This window comes from Rhea americana, unplaced genomic scaffold (assembly GCF_003343005.1).
Source record: "Rhea americana isolate MKP2758 unplaced genomic scaffold, rheAme1 scaffold_207, whole genome shotgun sequence".
Classification (NCBI taxonomy): domain Eukaryota; kingdom Metazoa; phylum Chordata; class Aves; order Rheiformes; family Rheidae; genus Rhea; species Rhea americana.
This window is the reverse complement of record NW_028186228.1, coordinates 932,341-956,598: the sequence shown is the minus strand read 5'-3', so window position 1 is coordinate 956,598 and position 24,258 is coordinate 932,341.

Sequence of the window (24,258 nt, the reverse complement as noted above, 5' to 3'; positions counted from 1 at the left end):
TGTAGATTTGCATGTTGCTGGTCTCACTGTGTAACACCTACTGACACTTCCCCAAGAAGCTCTCCAGATGCAGCTTTGGTCAGCCCAGCTGCTTGCCTACTTAATACACCGTGACAAAYGCTCAGACTCCAGGAACTTCGTTGGAATTACTCTGGCACCAAAGGTAAATGCTTAGTTTTGTGACCCTGATTAAAAGAGAAAGAATTGAGGAACAGTGCTGTGCTTTGCAATACCTAGCTTTTAACCCCTCACAATGAAATCTGCAGGTGTCATTCACACAGCCCGGAGCTGCGCGTTGTGTCTCTGTGCTAAAAATGGAGGCACCTCCAGGGCTGGATGGCAGCTCTGCGTGGATTTGGAGGAGGGCTCTTCTGGAGGTACCACTAGCTTCTAATACTCGTCTGTTTGCCTAATAGTATTAAGTTAATATATTATTCATAAAATGCCTTTGTACTTTTTTTTTTAATCAAGCATTAGTGCTGCTTTTAAGCAGTCTTTGTTGTTATATTCTAATCTTTGCCTAATTTAAGTAGCACTGAGCAGAGACACTGTATATTTATCCTCATAGCATCTGTCAGCACTGCAGCTCTAGGGATAAAAAGAAATTGAAACTATGTATCTTCAAAATTTTACACATATCATAACTTTCATCAGCATATATTARGGCTTACTCTGCAGGGACCTAATAYTATTCTTCCAGAAAGACTAATTAAAGTACTGAGAAAGCCTCTCTGTGCTTTGCATAGGCATTGCGAGGGGTTCTTGTATTACAGCAGAGATTGCCAACATCCCTGTGAGAGTGCAGTAAGCGAAAGGATACCACCTTCGCGCTTCATAGTAATGAGTTGGCCAAAGAGTACTGCATCCAGTTACACTGGGTGTAGCTTTGACTTACTGAAAAGACRGAGAGGAATCAGTAAACTGCCTCTGGAAAAAAGGATCCTTCACTGAAACRCTAAAGGAGTTCGTAACATCTTGTGTATAAGCATGAAGGTTCAGATGTAATGGAATTACAGAATATAGCTACTGTCATATAGCTGATAAATCAGATATCTGATCCTGGAGGTTATCTGACAAGGTATATCAAGTGCCTGGAACCTGCAATCAAAAAGTTGAAGTTGAGAAAGCGCAAACTTTTAGCTGCAAAGAGTAYTGATAATTACACGTCCTAACAGAATGATATGGGAAATTATCTACCACTGAGTTGTAACATCAGCTYTGGATGTCTTTTGAGAAGAGCGAATTTTCGCAGGAGTTAAAGTATTTGCCTCAGCAAAGGAATTTCTGGGTGAAACGTCTGTCACAAAGATATCCAAGAGGTCAGACCAGAACATCAAAATCAAGGTTTTTCTGGCCTCAGGAGCTCCAATTGAAAGTTCAAGGATTAGTTTTCAGGTCCCCATATTATTGCTGTTRAATCTAGGGGATTGCCAGCAACATCTGTTGATTAGCTTTGAAAACGTTAACCTTTGTGCAAAATTTGAACAGTGTGCTGGAATTCCTATTGCAGACAAATATTCACCAGTTCATGAAATAAAGCAAATAATACATGTCAATATATAATACATGACACCTAATGAACCTGTTTCTATTGTTCTTTAACGCTGAGAATGTACTTCCCCCCATATGCGCAAATATGGGCAGTAGTCARCCAAAAAATTGCATATTCCTGGAATATCTCAGAAGATCCAGAAATAACTCCAGAGTTATTTCTAAGAAAGGGGGACCAACAGAAYGATCCACAAAGACACACAGGGACTTTTGAAATAACTACAAGCCTGCAAGAGTTAATCTAACTTATAAGGCCCTTCAGCATCCTTTGCGTCTTCAGCCACTTGCACGCAGGTCTAATGCCTAGGTCTCCCTGTGGATCCTGCTGTTAGTTCAGTCATCCTGAGCACTTCACTTAAGCTGAAAAACAAAGCAAAATCTCTATTTCTTTTGCGGAAGCAGTCTAATTTCCTCTTTCTGATTTTTCTAGCTTCAAGGAATATTTGTTTATCATTTAGAGATTAATATTGTTTTGCAGAATCCTCTTTTTGATCACATTTGGCAGAAATTTTAGTGCATAAGTAATGTAAAGAGCTTGAAATACTAAAYACAAATCACACAGATGAATATTAAAGCAAAAATATTATCCAGGACTGTTACTTAAAATTAGTCAAATAAAAATTATAGTTCAGCTGATTACTCCATTATATATTATTTTCCTGAACAACACACAATGTTATAATACAAAGTGTAATTAAGGTGGGAACTGAGTAGGTAATTATCTTTGCTATGATTTCCCTTTATATGATATCTAGAAGGACAAGCTTTTACTTCATCAGTGATGAAAAACAACTTACTATTCTTAAAAATGATARAACTTAAAAGGACATAGGCTAACAGTTTGAAACTGAGAAAAAAAATCTACCTTATGCAGCCATATCTGGGAAAAGTCTGAAAACTCATGAATGCTTTTATTAAAGAACTGATTTAGCAGTCTTTCTAAATCAGTGGATAGTGGAAAGAATTATCGTGAYATATGTTTCACCATGACAGAAGAAAAATGAATCTGAGTAGAAATCCTACAAAGTTGAGAATTTCTCATGAGAAGCTTATTTCTTCAGTTGTTTTGATATCTGCTTCCTTTGCTTTCTGTTCAACAACAAGCATCACAGACAGCAATTTCCCTGGTTAGTCAAACATATTTTAGCCATTTTATGCATAAGCAGAAGAGCCTCTAACGTTAAAATATCAGTTATGCATATGTTTTTGCCCCAGTTAACTTCCTAGGAGTTTCTAAAATACCTGTAGCATAAGTACCAGTAGATTTTTTTTTTTAAGATAGTATTTGACTCCCATGAAACATAGGTTCTCAGAGTGCTCACAGTTTTAAATTAATGATATAAAATATCCTTTCTCAAAATAGACAGTGAATTGAAACACTGCTTATACTGTTTCTCCTGGAAGAATGTTCTAACTAATACTCATTTGTATAGCACATGACTTTTACTGAGCATTCAGCTTACTGTATTTCCTTCATTAATACTATATACTTCAAAAGGAAAGAAAAGGAGCATTTTCCTCTTGGTCAGTTACAAATTTCAGACATAAATCTCTTCTACTTTATTTTTTTCCTTAAAACGTTTCAGAACAGATTAGGCATCTTAGAAGGACATATGATACATTCTAAAGCACAAAAGTGATGGAGTACGCCAGTCTTGGCAATAGTTCAGTGAGATTACTGCCTTCCTAAATAGGAACTCATAGAAAAGAGAATCTCAGGAAATGTGAATTCTCTTTTGCTTCCAAGAATTCCAGTAGCTTATAGTTTCTGATTGCCTGTGAAATCACTTTAAAATGTGAATAAATTCTGAGGAAAATTAAGACAACTTTAGTTACCAGGATGATTTCTTTTGGCCTACCTCCTCTCTCTTTCTCCTCCATTTCTCTTTAAGAGAAAAAAATAATTTAGTTGCCTCCCACTTAGAAGAAAAATATATACTTGCATTTATTTTGGCAATATTTTGCGTGACAGTGAATTCCCATTTTTATAACCAAAACTCTTCCTAGTCACAGCATGGGCATGGCATTCAGGGAATTCATACATTCATCCGGCCTGTTTTCATGCTGTTGTAGCAGTTTAGAGACATTTATAATCATGTAAAAGCTGTTGAGATTTGTTTTGTTTTGTTTTCTTTCTGGTCTCTGTCTCAAAAGTTCAGTCATTACTACCTTAGAAATTAGCCAAATGATGTGTGTCTGAAGAATGTTTTATTTCTTGTTCCGTAAGGAAGGATAGAGTTATGTGTTACTCTCTCTCTGACTCAATTTACCCAGATGGTCTATGGCTTGTCTGATAGCCTTGTACAAGTTTTGTGTTTACAAAAAAGTTAGATGACGTAAGAAAAGTAAATGGCATTAAGTTCTCAATTGCAACTATAACCAGACTACTAGAAAATATCAAATATTTTGAAAAGGTGCAAGAAGTGTTGATTTGCWAATTTTCTGTGCATTAGACTGAACTATCATCACAGGCTTGCCTAAAGCATTTCTGAACACATTTTCTAACCCTCATTCATAATTTAATGTAGTCATCACAGACTATGGAAGTAAGAATGAAAGGTTTTTGCTGGAAGCTACCCTGAAAAGCTGCCTTTTTTTTATAAAATTGGCAGAATCTTAATTCTTTATTTCAGCTATTCAGCYATTGTTCATCTCCATCACTGTTCCCAATTTGCTCCTTTTGCACTTCATATATAGATTTATAACTCTCTCTTACCATTTACCTGAGTAATCACTTCCATGAAAAATTCCATTTTGCACCTTTATTAAGCCATTTCACAGATGCTCCACTCAAAAGTATCTTTTAATGAAGAGAGTGTAGTGTGATTTTCTTATACCTGAATTGCTTGGAACGTGTTAAAAGCTTTCAGGGAAATCAGGAAGAAAAAAAAAATTAGTGCATAATTCTTTTGGGCCATGGTCATTTCCTGTTCTCATTATGACTGTAAGTAGCTGGTTAAAAAAAAAATGCAGTCTGGCATCTTYACCAAACTTCTCTTTACAGAACGTGCATGTATGTGGAGGCACTGTGAAAAGAAAAACAAAGCAAATATTGAATTTTTCAGGACTTTAAGTTGTTCTCTTAAAAAGGAGGAGGAAGGAAAATTTAATGATATAAAGCATTTCATCTTATTTTTAGGAGTTACAAAGGGAGATTATTCTGCTTTATTCATTTGTAGGACAGTTGCCAGTGATAGATAGAAAGAATAAYAGGAATAGCAGAATCACTGGAGAAAATGGTATCTATGCCCAAAATGAGAAATAATTGTTTAACCAACAAAAATGCAAAGAATGAGGKCAAGATCTGCAAGAAATTGGCTGAATGATTAAAAAATTTCTCATAGGTCTCCTCTAGAAGACAAAAAATTAACAGAATGATTTTGTTTCCCCAAGGCCAAGTTTCCTATCTCTTTGTTCCTTCATTATCATGTAAAGATTAATTTATTATACTTTAAATCAGGAATTCCCAGGACATGCAAGAAAAAGGCAAGTGATGATAATCTGATATTGATTATGTTGGAGAACTGTAATAAATTATCTGCTTCTACAAACCCCTGAAACACATGTTTTCTAATGTGGATTCCAGCTTCCTTCCATTACTTAGAGTCCTGACTTAACTCACAGGAGTAATACATGGATATTAACCATACAAAGACTATGAACTACCTGATGTRAACCAGAACCCAGATGAAACTCTGCAAGTAACAGTATTGTGAAGACCACATTATTCAGTTTGTGCATGTTCCCATTCTTTTCTCATTTCATTTTTGCATGACACTGCATTAAATTCATTTTTATCAAAGAATCTTTAGCTAAATCAGACATTATCAGAAGGTGACAAAATAACTGAGCTCCTCCTTACCTAAAGGTCACAGACAAATTCATTTTAAATAAATATGAATTTTAAAGACCATCTGCTCTTTCCATAAAGTTCACATTGTGATAGATGAAACAAAAGAGAAAAAAAAATCACCGATATGGAAATGCAGAGTTTCCTCATAGTATTCAGTGCCTTAGTATATTCTGTGTTCATTGAGGATGGCATCAAAAGCAATATCAAATGAGTGCAGTTTGGCTTTGCTTCATTACTTTTTCCTCTTGAAATGTAAAAATGCCTTTTTCTTACTCTGGAGAGTAATGCTTTCTCTTTATTTAGTATGCAAACGAAATTATGCTCTCATTGATCTTGAGGATACACAGCAGAGAATAATCTAATACAAGTCTGAAGCTTCAGGATAAACAAACACACACATAAAGCAGTAAAAATGTTTACAAACTGAATGTACCAAAATTTTAAATAACTGTTAGATCAGCCTGMAAACCACAAGCATGATGAGTCTCCATATACACATGAAGCAGCAAGAACAGAACTTTGATTTTCTTGCACCACAGAACAGCGCTAGTGCTTATGAGACCTGGATTCTACTTAGGCTTCCTGCCTAAAGCAGTTTCTTAAGCAAATCATTCAATTTTCACGTCCCTCCGATGTTTTATCAGACTTCCCTAATTTGTCTCTATGGGCTCTCTAAAGTGAAGACCATCAATTACCTAGTGCCTAGTAGAATTGTTTCTCGAGTGAGCTAAGTAAATATAAATAATACAAGTATTTCCTCATAATCTGTGCACTGAGCTTTCACAGTTGCCCTTCTGTCTGTTCACCTCTCTTCTCTTCTATATGAGTTTCAAGATCTGAACAGGACAAACTAACAGTTCAGAAACATAAGCAGAAGTTAGTTTTTGCCTATAACTTTCCTTTCTGTCTACTACAGAACCCACAGCAAAAGGTGCCTTTGCAATCTGCAAGCCTCCCTGACTCCTCGAGCTAAGAAAGCTACCGTCTCTGRTGCAACAGCCAGTTTGGGGGTCATGACAAAGCATCATACAGTGTTTTCTTTTGTTGTGGGATGCTCAGACACCCTCTAATCCTATAAAACAGAATGAGATATGGCTTACATATGGGACCACGAGGTTCTCCATAGCTATACAAATCCAGACCCATAACATTAGGAGAAGAGATTGAGGATGTGGCAACCCCTGACAGAAAGCAAGTACCAACTGTACCATTCTATTTAGAAAGAAGAAAGAATTGTTTGTGTATAGACTTCTTCAAAGACATATACATGAGGTCTGGAATTCCTGTTCGTTCGGAGAAAATAATTTGGTTCAACTTTGCACAAACCTATTTTATCCAAAGACTGAACACTATACAATCATTATTTGAGGGGCAGAGGGTTATCCTAGGGCAGCTGTACTTTCAATATCAGGAAGTGAGAATGACGCTTTCTGAGTCATTTTCCCAGCTAGATCATGTAATCAACAGTAATTTAAAAATACTTCTCTCTTCTCCCTTCCCACCCCTCCAACTGGAGACATGAGCATTCAGGTAAAATGCAAAGAACAGATAACTAGCAGTTTCAGTTCTCTATATTCTTCTGCCTTCACTTCGCTTCCGAAACAGATGAGAAACGTGGCTGCTAAAGGGTTTCTTTTTCTTTTTTTTAATAACACAAGAAAATAATTTGAAAACAAGCTCTTGAAAGCAGGTAAGAAACCTAAATGTCAGTTTACCTCTGTATTAACCAATAAATAAATAAATAAATAAAAGAAAAATAAACCAAAAACCTGCACAGCAAAATGGCTTCAGTAAAAATAAATTGTATATACGATTGGGTTGACTTCTTGGGATAGTGTCATAACATGTTCTAGCATCAAGGCTTGAAGGAAGTTTGTGGCTGTTGTTGTTGAGCAATTATGGTACTTCATTAAACCTCTTTAGACCAGGGCAAGAACTTTAAATCCATTTATAATATCACTGCTGTCAGAAGGGACCTGGGGTATATTTTCAACACCAGTTCTGGGACACTGAATAGATACAAAAGCAAAGGATTGTGGATTTATCATCACAAAACACCCCATAAATCTGTTAACCAATATGGAGAATATAGTTTGAAATGATAAGTTTACTGCATTCAGTCCTTTACAGGGGTAAGTATCTACGAGAAATGGGACAGGCCTATTTWGAAGCATCTGTTTCTCAAATGTGCTAATTTAGAGCTGGCTGCTCTTGTGTTGCCAGCAATTATATTCTTCTACATTTCCCTTCCTATCCTCCCTAACGAAGCTGAGGCAAGGGGACTAATCAGAGACCCCCCCAAAAACTGCCTGTCTAAACCTCGTGCATGACTCTCCAGAATCCTTGCTTTGCTACGRGTTTGGGTTTTTGCGATTTTAACCTCAGAGCAGCAGGCTAATAACTTGAAAAGAGAACTAYGCAGCTAATGCCACACTGTCAGCAAACTACATACACTAAGACACGTGCATCATCTGGTAGAAAATGATTCTTTATTTTTAATTATGATGTAAATAATGCATTAAGGAAAAAAAAACAACAAACCTAACAATTTTAACAAAAAAATTCCATCTGACAAAGCATCTTAGCTCCTGATGCTGTAAAGCACTGAGGTGTGACAGAAATTTCCATTATTTTCAATGGCAGTTGTTTGACGCCTGGTGCTGCATGTTTGTTTACCTCTTGGTAAATGGCAAGCATTAGTTGAAGTATCTAGTGTTTCTGGTAATAGTAGTATTTCCTGATAAACAGAGAATATACTAGTAGTATAGAATACCATCAACCTTGTGTAATGAAATAACAGGGTGCCTGCATAAGCAGTTATGTATATATGCCTGCGCTATAGGGATTTCACGAYCTCTGGACAGTGTAGTGCCTTTGCAAAGGCTATGCTGTGACTGAAGTTTCTATAATATAGATAAACCTATTACAGCGAGAATGATAGAGCAGTATTTTGAGATCTGGAAATTGTCAGAGCAGTGATACCAACAGAATGAAAAGAGACTGAGGCTGAAGTTTATCAGGAGCCTAAGGGATGCCGTTGGCAGATGTGTGTTCCTTTAATGCTGGTGTAACAGGAGACTAACATGATTTTTTTTTTTTAATCTTCTTCCTTTAGTCTTTCAAGAAAGAACAGGAACACACACTGTTCTTCTTATAGTCAGGAATCTACCTGACATRCCAGTTTGACATTGCCATTTTCAGGGTACTAAGGCCTGTATTAGAGTAATCAGTCTTCATTACTGAAACTCTTTAAAATATGATATTAATCAAATTTAAAATATTAGAATTATTTGAATTTTGGTATTAAAGAAAGATCTTTAATTTATTTTTAATTGGAACTCTTTCAGCTGTTGGAAGTAACCAACTCCACAATCAGAAAATTTAACTGTTTGGATCTGATTCATGTTCTCGTACGATCAATTTTGTGGAGTGTCTTGGCACTGAGCATATTAGCCACCAAACTTAGTGTTTTATGAGGTGGAATTTTGGATTAGCAGTAGCATCAGCTGGCTTGGAGATACAGCAGGTAGAAAAGTTTGGGAATTTCCCCTTTATCCTTCCCTTCACCTGTAGCTTTAACAGAAGTCAGTGCTTCCCTATCAGGAGTCTTAAGCTATGACTGGAAARCTTTCTGCAGTAACCTACAGCAGACCTAGCGGTCACTGTCCTTAGAGTCCTTGAAGAGTCATGAATAAGAGTCACTGGGTGATACAGTCCTACTGCAGTGCCCTAGGTGGCTCATTCACAACTGGCCAAGGAAACCTGCACAGGATTTGCACATTTATGAGCCCCAGAAGTCTTGGGGATCAGCAGCAGACTAGTCCCCTGTGAGGGTGCAGACTGCTCTAGACACACATTACCTGTTGGAGGGGCATTCTGCGCCATTCAGAGCTCCCACAAAATTAAATACGATATTCTCCCATCTTTACTTCAATTTTAGAGGTATAAGYGATGACCAATCAGAGCAAGAACAGTGCGGAAGTGAGACTGAAAACCTCCATCCACCTGTTTATTCAGGGCCCATTCCTTCAGGCCATCACAGGTCCTGCGAGGCCACTTTGAGGTTGATTACACCACCCACAGCTTGCCTGATGTTTCCACAAAATAACATCGCACCTGTGGCTTGTCATGTAGACAGGGGCTTTCTGTGCTGGATCTGGCTTAGCTTAAAGTCAATAGCCRGCATCCAGTCAATAGAATAAGTCTACTGAGCCTCATGAAGAATATTTTATCGAAATGTGATTCTCCCTCTCCCTTGTACATTGGATATTAAAAAAAGCAGAATTCAAAATAGTTGCAATTAAAAATTAGCCAACTATGCCTTATCTAAAGTAACAATTCAGTTTATAAGTCAGCTTCACGATTGCTCTGATTTACAAAATGGATTGATACAAAATGAGGAAAAAGAAAAAGAAAATATAATAAAGACTATCATTTCTTATCACGTGGAAATTATTTCTTAAACTCACTATATGCACAGTAACCAGGAAAAAAAAGCATAGAGATCAAGACCTAGYCAAGAACTAGACACAGATCTGAGGAGGAGCTTCAATATTTTTTCTGGTCCTCTGTGGCACATGGCTCTCTACGGCCTGTTCTTGTTTTCCTCCCACTGTCCCGTTTGTTCAGAAAGATTTATGGGTCTGCCTACACGATTCCAACGCATTTTCAACTACCTAGGGAACAGGGACAGACAAGAAAGAGAAAGGCTGACTTTCAGTAGCYGTGGTACATACTGGGATTTTAGAAATGCTACTGTATATAATACTGTTGACTGAATCATGCATCACRTGTTAGATATAGTATAATAGCTGTGGTTCGCTATGTGCATTAGATTTTAGATTTCACTCATGTGGTAAGTAAATTCTAAATTTAGGAATGCAGGAATTCTAAACCTCATTCTACTCCTTACATGTCTTTCAGCAATTCAGTCTTGTAGCTTCCATTAGCTTGTTTATTCTCAAGAGTAAAATGTCAAAGAAACTCCACCTTCACATAGGGAAGAAGCCAATTATGTTCAAAGCAAAACATTACTCTTACGTGATCTCTCATGCAGTGCATATTTACTTAGAAGGATTTAGCACCTTTATGGTGGTTGCTTACTTCCAAGATATTTCAGGTGACTATGTCATTGAAACACATGATGAGGTGTGCCTGGCTGTGTGAATAAATAAGTCTGAAAAATGGAAAAAGGAGAGTTTTCTTTAAAAAAATTCCTGAAAAAGAATACAATTCTTTCCCACAGTAAGAACTTTCTGCAAGTTAAAACAAATTAAAATTCTATCAAGCTTTTTATTTTAAAACTTAATTACACACATACATACTCTTGTACATGCATAAATATTTTAGACAGTGAAGGTCAGGTTAAAATTACCAGCTGATTGCTGTAATTGATTTGATTGTAGTCATTTAGGTTGTGTTTATTCACTGTTTGCTTAGCACTTGAACAAACCTTGCGATCAATACTACACAATGCAGTTTCTCAGTATAGAAAAACCTGTAGCAATTTGCAACACTGAACATATTTATGCATAACTCTCTATATTAGCAATGTGCAGTGATACATTATAATCTCCCAAATGCAAAATTCTTTGAACCTTTCTTTCAGCTTGAACACATTTGCGTCAACTTCTATACTGGAAGAATTTTTATTTCAAATAAGATTTCAAACTAAAGAAGATAAGTAGAGTGCTGCCCTYGTTGAAGAGAAAGTGATTTATGCCCATCGCAAAATAATCATCTGCTTTTTTTCTGATATTAGCTACTGGAGTATATGCAGCTACCACGAAAATGTCTGGATACTCAGGATATTGGTAAAACACACGCTACTTGTATTGTTTTGTCAACACAAATTTATATTGTGGATCTCTAAAACACACAAGTGATTTTGGAGTACTTAGAGTGTGTCATCAGGTCTTGTGGAAGATCCTGCTCATAATTAATATACACTAAACTATATTCTGGAAAGCTGGGAATTCAAGCAATACATTGTAAAATAGATAAGTTTTTCTGCATGATGTCCACTTTACATAGTTTAGCTCTGGATCAATACTTCAACTTTTGTTGAGAGAACACACTTTACTACCACACTAGTCTCCCGTGTCCTGCTTCTTTTGTTTGTCTGTGGTGTATGCCAGTCTAACTGCTTTAAGGCTCTCACAAAAATATATGCAGATACACCCCGAAAGAGAATAGATTTCATCAGTTCAGATGAGACAGCTCACACGTACTAAAGTTTTCACCTAAAAGGGAAGAAGATAATTTAAAGTGGTTTCTCTGAAGTAAGAATGTRACTTTAGGTCTCCTCACCTGTCGTCCTGCATCCAAATGGCTCTGCTGTTACTTTCAGTTTAAAATGATGCTTCCAGCTCTAAGAGTGAGCAGACGACAGCTCGTGTGCGGAGGCAGAGCTCACTTAGCAGAATGYGTTCGCAAACGAGATCTGGACAATCTATTGCATGATTACCCAGTGATTACTCATTACTGACAGCAGGTCCATTGCTTCCTAGGTGGAGACTATGAGTTACTATCCTTGCAAGCTCTTTTTTGCTCCTGTTTGTTTAAAACCAATGTAAGTTGTGCTTCTTTAGTGAAAAGTTTCAAGTATGTAGTATGGATGCATACGCTGACTCTCTATAGCTTGCTTAATAACTTTAGTTTTAAGTTTGTTTTATATATAGATTATTGGGCATTAGCTGTAGCAATCTAACAACAAAACTCAAATCACACTCACAGAAAAGCTTGTTTATCAATCTACCTCTAAATTGTTTTTCACTATTAACCACATCCTAAAAAGGGCTTGGGATTTTCATATAGTTGCCMAATTCTTTTCTTTTGTTCCTCCATTTCAGAAGTCAAAGAGATTTGTCCAAGGAGGGGCTCCAAAACTTTTTCCTTTATATCCATGTAAAACGTGTATTTCCTGTCTAACTACACTAATGGAGAAGCTGTATCAAATGTTTCCCCCCAGCTATATGTACTTGCTGGTATGCTGTATTTAAGAAAAATGAACTATAATTCCATTTGGAGAGAAGAGATTTTCCCTGCTGAGTTAAGTAGGTGGCAAATGGCAAAGAACTAGGAAAGAATCACTCAAAAGTGAATGGGCAAGGTGACAGAAGGCCTTCAGTACAGATAAGCACAGGGACATGCATTTAGGGAAAAATCACCCATATCATTGCTCCAGGACACAAGCTTCACATCTAGCAGTTGCAACTCAGAAAGGAGATCTTTGAGTTATTGTTGACAGTTCACTGAAACCATCAGCTCATTGTACGCTAGCCACCAAAAAAAGCCAGCAGAATGTTTGGCATCATCAGGTTAAAGCATTAAAAACATAGGTGGAGGGCCCTATATTTCTGTGTGGTCAAACCTTTTTTTGGGGGGGTGCTCTGCACAGTTCTGGCCTTTGCATCCCAGGTAGGATGAAGTGGAGCTAGAGAAGGCACTGAGAAGGGGAACTCAAATAATCACAGGGTTGGAGCAGCTATCTTACAAGGATGGATTCTTCATTTTGGAGAGGAGAAAGTGGAGGGTGAATATTACTGAGGTTTACAGAAATCATGAAGGCAGCGGATAAGCTGAATGCAAAATAACACAAATCCTACAATATGTTAATTAAGGGGCACTCAGTAAAACCGCCAGAAAATCAGTTTAAAACAAATAGAAAATACTACTCTACACAGTGGACAGCGAATCTCTGGTGCTAACTGCCTCAGGTGGTTGTGGAGGCAGACTGAATCAGCTGATTCAAAAGGGGATCAATAAGTTCATAGATAAAGAAAAAAAAAAATCAATAAACAGACACTAAAAGGGCAAGATAAATTTGTCTCTTCTAACACCACTAATACAATTTTTCTTGATGCTGAGAAAGTACAAGGGGGATAAACTAGAAAACGCTCAGACTTGCATGATRTCCCCATATAGCATCTCCTATTGTTACTACTGGACACAGACTACTAGGTTAGATGGACCACTGGTCTTATCCAGTAGAGCATTTCCTGTATTCCTAAGTCATCATAAAYTGAGGTAAAGTGCTTCCATGCAACATCTAAAGTGTCGTAACATTGCATTCTAAAATATTCTTATGTGCGGATGCTAGAAATAAATTAATACAATTTCCCCCTATAGAATAGTCAATTAATCCTTTAAGTAGCAAGGAAGCTAGGGAGCTACATTTGAGAATAAGTGCAGCCCTGACATTTTGTAAGTGGGAATAATTAATACATGCAGACAGTGGTACATGCTGCCATTATTATATACCCTTAGATAAGATGTTACAAAACAACATCAGCTTGAATGTTGATATGTTTTCACTAGTACAGGATTACATCATATTTAACATAGCATGGACAGCTGAGAGGTGTAAAGTTACACCAACTACAAAGTAAATAAAAAATAGTTTATATGTTCTAAACATAATCTTCCTACAGTACCCACTTTCTGGAACATGCACCCTAATTTATATGTGCAGATATGTTTCAAGAGAGAAGCAAAACCTGAAATAAAACAAATAAATTGGGAAAAAACTACATTTTTTTCTGCTCTGCAAAGGTATTGGGATTACTTGAAGTAGTACTTTTTAGAGAAAGATTGGTATTATTTGTTTTTAGTGCAGGTTTTGTCATTAAGCAAGAAATTTATGAATTCCCTCTTTTAAGACAGAAGTATCCCCTACGTGCAAAGGGAAAATTACTATTTTASACAAAAATATGCCATTCAAATTGATAGTAGAGAAAAAAGAAATCAACTTAAAATTAGCAAAAACACACAGTCTATTTTTTACAGCATCCATCTTTCACCAGAAGCATACAGAAATTATATCATGGAAGGACGATCTGTTTACGACTTTGCTCAAAGGACAACTGGCCTTGGAAAGCTAGGAATTTAGAAAGAAAACAACAGCTAAGACAACTTCACAGTGTGAGATGCTGTTACTGCAAGTACTGAGACATGAATACTGAAACAAATTGCCATCACTATAAGATGCTCTGAAGCATCATTTTGAACTGTAATATATTAAAGCCTTCTGTCTTTTGCAATGGATTTTAACTATTGTTCTCTTAAACACATTTAATTAGGCAAAGTCTTTTGAAAATCTCATTACATGGGTTTCATTGTCAATTTGTTAATTATTCCTTTGAATAGTGCTCTATTGAAATGAAAGTAATAAAACCATCTCTTTCAGCAACCAGATATAGGATAAATCTTGTTGGTGTGTTCCACAGTGCAAATCATTAATACCAAATATGGATTTGGAATATATCCCTTGGCATTTCTCTTACATAACCTACAWACTTGATTACATTTGACATGATCGATTACACAAGGGAATAGGACCATTTCACAGATCAAGAGTATCGATATTTATATAGCACAAACAGTTGTTTTAAATCCTGAGTGAAATGGACTTTAGTCGTGATGGGGTCTGCAAGATCATGATTTCAGCCAGAAATCTTTCCATCAGCTTCAGTGTTTGGAACAAGACCCAGAAACTGTAACCTCTTTGAGTAAAAGAGTAGCACAAGTGAATTTTATCARCTTTGCACTGATGCAGCAGAATACAGATACTGCTGAATTCAGGAGCCTTGTTTATCTCCTGTTCCCAGGATTGCCTGAAGCACTAGCAAGATAGTATGCTCCGTTTCCCATCAGGAGTGCTCCTGGCAAGCTCTTCAAACAGTTTGGAAAGTTGCGTGTTTTTTCATTCCTTTTTATTAAAAATGGAAGCGAGTCAATTCAAATTACAAAGGATAGAAACATACCAGAGGGAGCAGCCCTGTGTTGGCAAGGAGACGAGCACCACAACTCAAGGTTTCACTTCTTAATAGAAATCTAAGATTGAACAGAAGGGTCCAGCCAGCCGGATCGAGATGCTAATATCGGACACCGATGGAGGACAAAAGCCCTGCTACGCGTATGACTGGGAAAGGCTGCAGACCAACCAGCTGACTAGCTTTTGATAAGCATTCACAGCCAACACAGCTGGGTTCAGCTAACATCCTTCACCTTTGCTACCGAGCGCCTAATGTTATTTAGTGAATCTCCCACTACTGTCAGGCTGTTTATTTTTTCTTCATTTTCTTCCTCCTAATGCTCTTGCTTACCCTTTTCCTGGAACTCTCTTACTCCTTCTCAGAYAGCCTTTCTACCTCCTTTTCTACCCTCCAAACAGCACTGCGTAAACACTGGAGAGATGTTCATCTGATTTGTTTTAAAAATTAGCTTCAGTGCTGCTTATTTCCATTTGTCGTCTCCTTTTCACACACTACAGAAACAGATTTCTCTTGTAGAAAGCAAATTTTAAATAGACTTCTCACTTACTTGAATACTCATTAAAAATTAATCCAATTGGTAGACATCAAATGAGCATGTGATACACAGTCACAGCTAGAATTTAAAGTACTAGGCTGCAAAATATATTAGTTAAAATCACCTAGTACACATGAAGTCAGGTATTTCTGAATAGAAAGCAGATAGTTTATCTCATAAGAAGAAATCCTCTGGAAGATATTACTCTGCACACATAGGTTAACAGTCTAAGGGTTGGTAATCACCTTGACGACACCGTTCCTGCCTGACCTCAGCTGAGCTGTTTACAGCACATCACACACACAGAGCTTGCTTTCACGTACCCCCCTTACAGACAGGGGGTACCAGCTGCCTCCCTTCTGGACGCTGCACGAACAGCTGTATGGACATCATGCAGCGAACCCCAGCTTTGARGCCGAGCCTGGGCTGAGCACCGTATCGGCACAACCGTGCAATTTCCAGCTTGGGCCAGGCCACGCTGTCTCCAGGGCAGAGGCAGTCAGAGCTGACCACGCGTACCCGCACAGACGCATCTCCGTTCTCCCCCTGCTCSCCTTCCCCACACGTTCTGCGTGGGTGATGCTGCCTTTTCCCGCTCCACGGCGTGAGCGGGCTGCAGCATTTCTCCCTAATGCCCGAATGCAGAATACCTGTACTGCAGGCTCACAAACGGCGACGCGGGTATCACAGAAGCGCGGGAYGCGGCAATGCCGGGCCCAGATCTGCTGCAGCAGTAGCCACAGTTACTATTGCTTAGCTCAGTGTAACGCTTTGAAGCCTCCAGGTTTTCTAACTCCTAATGAAAGAGGCTTGAGGCAGGGGAAACTCGACGAGAACCTCCAGTCCAAGGGAGAGCTCAGGTGAGGAAGTGGCAGGTGTCAGGCTGGGGGCTGAGGTTAAGGAGGGAGGTTGGGGACCAGAGAACGAAGCTGGGAGCATGGGATGAGTTCCACTTTGGATGCTTATTTTTGGAGGTGGGGAGAGGGAGCTGGGATGTTCAGAAGGAAGATCCTTATCTGGGAAGTTTAGAAGATGCATGGTGCCAGCAAAACTGAGTATCTCTGGCCTTGGCCAGTGAAGCTCCAGTCTCCGGGGTTGCACATGTCACCATAGTACAGCTGAGATTGCTGGGTAAAACAACACACACTTTTTGTGAAACTTTGAAGCCATATTTCCTGCAGGGTACTAGTCCTTTTAATAAGCTTTGATAGTATATTCCTATATATTACTTAAAAGCCTGAGGCTGGTTTTGTTGTTCTTTTTATTTATTTATTTTAAGCTTACTCATTATCTCCCTGCTTAACCCTATTGATTTTGGTTGCCCTTTTATTTTGCTGGAAGGTGTCTTGGACTGTAGCCTCATGAAAGACATGTTAATTACCTCAGACTTGTTTCATTGCAAATCATTCAGGCATTACTAAGCCCAAGCCAATTTTAATTTATCCTACATTCTTTCAAAATTTGTTTTCTCGCAAATCAATACCTGATGTCGTATCCTTATTTTAACTGTGTTAGGTTCACAGGCATTCAAATTTCATAGAATCACAGAATCAGCAAGGTTGGAAGGGACCTCTGGAGATCATCTAGTCCAACCTCCCTGCTCAGCAGGGTCACCTAGAGCATGTTAGACGGGGTTGCATCCAGGCAGGCCTTCAAGATCTCCTGAGAAGGAGACTCCACATTTATATACTATGACTCCACATTTATATACTATGAAGGCAGTATTAATGTGAATGCTAAAGCTGCAATTCTTTCATGAAGTGAGCACACAGCAAGCCTTAGGATGAGTCTCTGGATTTTGACAGGATTCCATTAAGATGCAAGGATCTATATTGCAAGGTCAAAGTTATGTACCGAAGTCACTTTAATTTTGTTTGTTGGAACACTTATACTATGATATCCTCTATGTTTCTAAATTCATGAGCTCTCAGTACTAATTCGGACTTCCCCCCTCCCTTTCCAGAATCATTACACCAGTTGAGAATTTTTTTTCCTTACTGCATTCATCTGAAATGGCCTGCACTTTTCCAGACCGGATAAATACAGTGGAATTGCTATAATAAATATCTGTTGTTTTCTTATTTGGCCTCTGCAGCAAGGCCTTGAGGGGTGAAAGTAATACAACTATTGAGTAGAAAAAACATGAAGAGGCAGCAAACCTATCCATTTTTCACTGACATTTTTAAAACTTTTTCTGATGCTGAACTTCATGTGCAATCTGAACTCCACAAAACATTGTTCCTGGGTTTAAGCTTTTTTGCTGTAAGCACTAACATATTTACTTYGCAGCAGTGTAATTTAGCAATAGGTATGCATGGTAGGATATGTCCTTACTGCCTATTACATCTGGTCTTTGGTCCTGACAAGCTTATCGATGCCTTCACAGAATGGTTGAGGTTGGAAGGGACCACTGGAGATTGTCTAGTCCAACCCCTAAAGCATGTTGCCTAGGACCCTGATCAGATGGCTTTGGAGTATCTCCAGGYTCCACAGCCTCTCTGGGCAACTTGTTTCAGTGCTCAGTAACCCTCTCAGTAAAGAAGTTTTCTTTCACTTTGTGTCAGCGCCTCGTGCRTTTAAGTTTGTGCCCATTGCCTCTCATCCTATCACTGGTCACAAATGCCACAAAAACACAATCCGAAGCCAAGACCCYTTTAAAGGAACAGGCATACTGAAAAATTCATGCCAGTTTTGAGAATTTAAGCTAGGTATTCATKTATTTAACATTCTATGAACCCTGAATTTAATACTCATGGCTAAATATAAGTCTTATGTCTAGACAGACAGGACAACTTCTCAAAAAGAGTGGTTTGCTGAGTCTCAGACAGTCGAGTACATAGAGAAAAGGAATGACAAATATTATTCTCTTAACTTATCAGAAGAGCATTATCAACTACTTTCATGGAAACTAATAACAACTTACTTAAGCATCATTTTAAATCTGTTGCCAGTTTGACCAAAAAAAGAAAGAAAAAGAAAAAAAAAAGAAAAAAGAAAAAGAAAAAGAAAAAGAAAAAGAAAAAGAAAAATCCCTTGACTGGCCACTCCTAAAATGTGGAGATGCAGTTAGGTCGACGAGTTTTATTTCTCCACATTTGCGCAATGTCCTTTTTCACTTCTCTCTCTGCTAAAACTTTTAGTCCCAAAGCTATAAAAAGCCTGTCTTTACATGTTGGCACCAAAYGCTATCTTTTCAAAATGAAATTAAAGTTTCTTCTTTGCTTCTGAAGATGAAAGTTTAAGTCTGTTCCTTCATGAATTTCAGTGCTTTGAATTAAAAACAAGATAGACGTGATTCTCTGTCTCAGCTCCAGGAGGCAGAGCTGCCAGACAGAGGTATTCCATAGTGATGGCTGCTAGTCTGCTTTTGGACACWCCCTGCAATCCCTTGCAGCAAGAAGCATTTAAAACAGAAAAAACAGATTCCACTGGATGCCTTCCAGTAACAGAGAAAGGAAATATATTCTCGATTTAATGTGAAAGAGAACAGCCYATTACAATAAAATAACCACAGCTTTCACTTCATTTTTCAGCAGACAATTTTTTTAAAAAATATTGCTGCTTACTTTTCATTTTACTAAATAAATTGATAAATAGGCCCTTCACATTTCTCCATTTATGTAAGATCATTCTCTATTTCTTGCTTCCTTCACATCTTACAGATGAGCAAACTATACTTCAGGCATCAAAGATTTTTTTTTCTCCTCTGAAGTGGCAACATAAGTTTTCAGTGATATACTTCTCACTGATGTGTAAGACAGTCCTGACCACTGTTTTGAAGACTGCRCTTCTGAAAGAGAAGCTGAGAAAGTTCCTTCCACTAGAAAGTCACTTTTCAAGTGACATACTTTCTTATCAGTAAGATGTCTTTCCTTTAATGGGAGAAGGAGGAAACCACTCTCCTGTAATTTCTGAGAAGGCTTGAGGAATATTAACTTTAATTCCTTTTCCTGGTTAAAATTGTACATTTTCAGAAGTACCACTTCATTCCTGTTTGCAACTGCAGAAATAAAGAGAGAACTGTATTCCCCCCAAAATTTGCAGAAATCTCATCAGCTTTTAAAGTGCTAGAGCTCTGCTGAATGATCAACGAATGGAACAGCCTGAGAGGAACAACAGGTGTAAAGAACCAGTCAAATGATGCATCACAAATAAATTATTTTATATATATATATATATATATATGTGTGTGTGTGTGTATACATATATACATACGTATACATACATATATATCTCCCATACTAGGTATAGATATATAACCCATATTAGGTAAATGATTCACCGTCTTCAGTTCTATGTTATTTCAGAAGCTCTAATAAGAGGAATGAATGTAAATGATGAGCATTTAGCTTCCAAAACCTTTCTCTGTAAGTGATTTGAAATAGAAGAACTGCAAATTAGGCTGAGTATCTTGTAYAAAAATTCTTCTTTAGGGATAAGCCATATGAACTTACCGTGGTTCGGCTAAGAGTGGGAAAATACAGGAGGGCAACTGGTGTAGCTGTATGTGTGAAAGCTCTTAGACCATGGTGAATGAGCTGTAATTCACTYACAATTTCAGAATAAATTTTGTTTCCTTAACACATTATTGACCATCATTTCTACTCCYCTTTAATATTTTTGGTACCTTTTTCACTGGAAATATCTACATAATCATTTGCCATCTTGTGTTGTAGCCTATATCCAAATAAACATTATATGAGCCCCAGTCTTGTTACCTTGATCCTGTTTAACGCAAAAGAATTGTTGTAGGGCTACAGCTGTCACTATTAGTTTTAGGTGACAGAGCCCAAAGGGAACCACACAGGGCAAGATAAAGTAAAAACAAGAAGAGAACACAGAGTTCAGGAACCAGTGTGCTGAATTAATAACAAGTTTGTAACTCAAGGAGTCAGAAGCAGAACATCCACATAAAAAGATATAAAACTTAACAAGAAAGCGGAAGGTCAGAAGATGGCAACTCAGGAAGACCAAGGATCAGCTTGTTCCCAGGAGCAACAAAGACTGACAATCTTCATCTGCTTGATGACAGCTCAGGCAGCAGAGGCTGGAGGAGGGGAGCATATAGCTGCCTGGCCCTGTAGCATGCTACTCCCAACACACTGCTATGAGCATTAGCCATAAACRAGTAAACTGTTGGGCGCTAGTACGCTGTAATTTTGCTTTTGCATCTCCATGCACAGGAAACATGCCTAAACTCAGAGGCTGGAGGATTACAATATTATTAAACAAGAATCATTTGCCCCTTGACTGCACACAAAATCCAAACCCAGAAGTGATGGAAAACAATCAAATGTAAATTCATGTCAAGAAAGAAAGCCTAAAGCTAAAAGGAGCACCTCTGACAACACTTTAAGAACCAATTTAGAGCATAACCAAGTCAACTGAAATGTCCCCATGGAAAACACAGGCTTCAGGTAAGGCCTTAATGTTTTTGTGGCCTTGATCACATATGGAGCCATATACGACATAGGCGATGCTATATGTAATGCACTGAGATGATGTCAATTTGGGCCATAGTAGCTGCAAACGGTCACTATGATATTCTAGCTAACAGAAACTTTAAATCCTCATGGCATGAATACAATTATCTACATGATGAATTTTTCCTCATTCAGATGTTAATAAAATTTTCCTTTGAGTAGCTCTCTGTATCCAAAGCAACGATACTAAGGAAAAAAAAAAAAACACAACAGCATGTTTTAAAATGGTATTATACAAAGATCTTCTCTCAGTGGACACAAAAGAAAACTAGGACAGCTCTCTGAGGATCTACCTAGTTGGGATTTATTTTATGCTTTTAAAACTAATTTTTTAATAACTTCCTCTCTAGTGAAAATAAAGCAGAGAGTACAGTTATACTATTTAAGAATAAATTCATGCTCAGGAAGTTTAAAGATATTGCTTGGGCAGAGCTGAATATGTATATAGTTAATTTCATTTGTTTTGAGTGGTTTCTCAGCGTTATTGTACAAGCCTATGCAGATTTGTGGCAGAAAGAGAAGAAAATTTCTCTTTCTCCATAGAAGTATCATACTAATCAAAAAACAAGCTGTAGACTGCTAGTTCAAGTTCAAAAGACTGGGTACAAAACGGACAGCTTACTTCATTTAAGTATGGCAATTTCTTCAAAACTGTCTCAAACTAAACCCCAGAGAAACTGGTTAAGTAGATTGTTTGCTTATTTATTTTATATTTGGTTGTCATTTTAAAAGAGAACAAACCAGGCATTGAAAGGTAAATTGCATCTCATAGAGATAATGTTCTCAGAGTAAATTTAAGGTTGGCACCAGACTCACCATAATTTTGTGAAAGTCAGAATATATTTTGGTTTTGATATGAAGTAGGATACAAGGTTCCTTGCCCTGGTTATGATGCCAAGGTGGCACTTCCATATGCTGTGGTGCCAGACAGCCAGCCCGCTGCCAAGGGAAGACAGCTACCAATATGGAACAGACTTGCTACCTCTTAAGCAGAGGCAGTCTGCTCTCGTGATCAAGACCTGAGATGATGCTGTTTAACAGCAAGATGTGTTAGATGATTTTGTTATTTCAGTCTGAACATTGTACTGCACTTGTGCAGCTCACTGAGTGGGACTGAATACTGTGAAAACTGAAGATCGGAGAGGGAACAGAGTTATGCTCCAGGATACTTGCTCAGTTAAATTCCCAAGTCCTAACCAATGACACCATTCACGTCTGTTGCTCAATTGCAAATTAAATGAACCTTTCTAAACATCCCGTTAAGTCAATACCCCTCTTTCTGACTCATAACATTACCTGGGCTGTCGAGTACCATGAAGGTGTAGTGGGATGACCTTTGAGAAGCACAGTGAGGCCAAGGTAAGTCCACAGAGAAATTTGAAAACTGTGAGGGAAATGCTTAAAATGGAAGGAAGAGATGGAAGACAAAGTGATTGAGGCTTGATGGGGACAATTTATGTGGAGTGAGAGAATAGTTAGGTGAGAACATTCCTCCATCACAGAAATTCAAAAGGCAGACTTTTTGCAACGCGATGGGAAGGAACTTAATAACAGTAGTTAAGGCAGCAGGTAGTAAAGTTCTGAATATGTGACAGGCGTAATTAGCTTGAGAGCAGATTCTCACACAGCAACAGGCAGCAGTACAGAAATGTAGGAGCTGAATCTTAATACTATGAATGCATAAAGTATCAGCACAAGGAGAAAGCACAAATGTTAAAAAAGATAAAAGGTTATTAGTGACTGCACTTAACAGAACATTGATGGTACTTACTCCATCGCATTAAGAGGTGAACAAGCCTCACAGAGATTGCTCCTCTCTGATTTTGCAGTGCTGAGGACTTGATGCCATTCCTGTTATCACTAATGCATTTGGGAGGTCAAGTACTGAGATCAAAAAACGTATTACGATGTTTGAAATGTGATATTGAAAATGAAAGACACTAGGATACCTAAAAACTGTTAGAAGTTTCCTAAGGAAGAATCATGGGAGTAGGTCAAAATTAATAGTTTAAGCTTCATATATTGACAATTTGCCACACTCAACAACAGTCATTTAAAACAATCTTATTTCATTTATACAGAATAGGAGCAATCACAGTGCACCTATCACAATACATATGACAACAAAAAAAATAGTATATCCCCTTCCCATTTTTTTCCTCCTTTTTTTTTTTTTTTTTTTCCCTTTTTCCTTTTTTTCAATATAGGGAATGTAGACTTTTAAGTACCTGCTAATACCTGTCACTGAACGGACATCTAGTCCTTCATATTTTTTTCTTTTTGCCTTTAAATCTGTACAAATAAACCTTTCATCTTCATTTGTGTTCAGTACGATGAAAGGCAAATCTTTGTCGTTGTGATGGCATCTATGCACAAAACTAACAGATGTAGTAGAAACAGTTGTGTCTCTTAACAATACTTAGACTACCTAGAATATCAGCCACATCACTGATTCTGTGCTGCCCCTATCTCACTCCAAGAAAAATGGGGAAAAAATAGATACAGTAATCATTTGATCATTCAAAAAGGCATTATACTTCATCCCATTTCAAAGCTGGGTTTACGTTTAACCATAGAGAGTACAAAAGGGTGAACAATAGTACCAAGCTTACCATTTTAAAGCTATTTGGTCATGTAAATTAAAAATCATATCTGTTTTCAGGTGTTGCTCAAATCTCATTGTAAATATATGGCCTGTCTGACTCTGCACTGTTACAAACACAACCATTAATCTCTATCTGTCATTTAAGGAACTGATCTGCCCAATTGTTCTGCTAATTTGGATGCAGCTGTGCCTAGATTGGGAATGATTATTCTTTTCTTTGCCTCCCCTGTTTAGTGTGCTTCCAATTTACAGATACAGGTAAGCAAGAAATTGATTAATTATAAAGTAGAAAGTGAACTGGGAACAGGAAGACAAGAAATAGCTAGTGTTTTTATTAGTCTCAATAGAGCTAGATTGCTCCTAGTTGGTATATTGAAGGCTCAGGTCATGTTCTTGCATTCATTTGACTAAATACAGTAAGTAGCTAATCAGAAACAAATTACACCACTGCTATG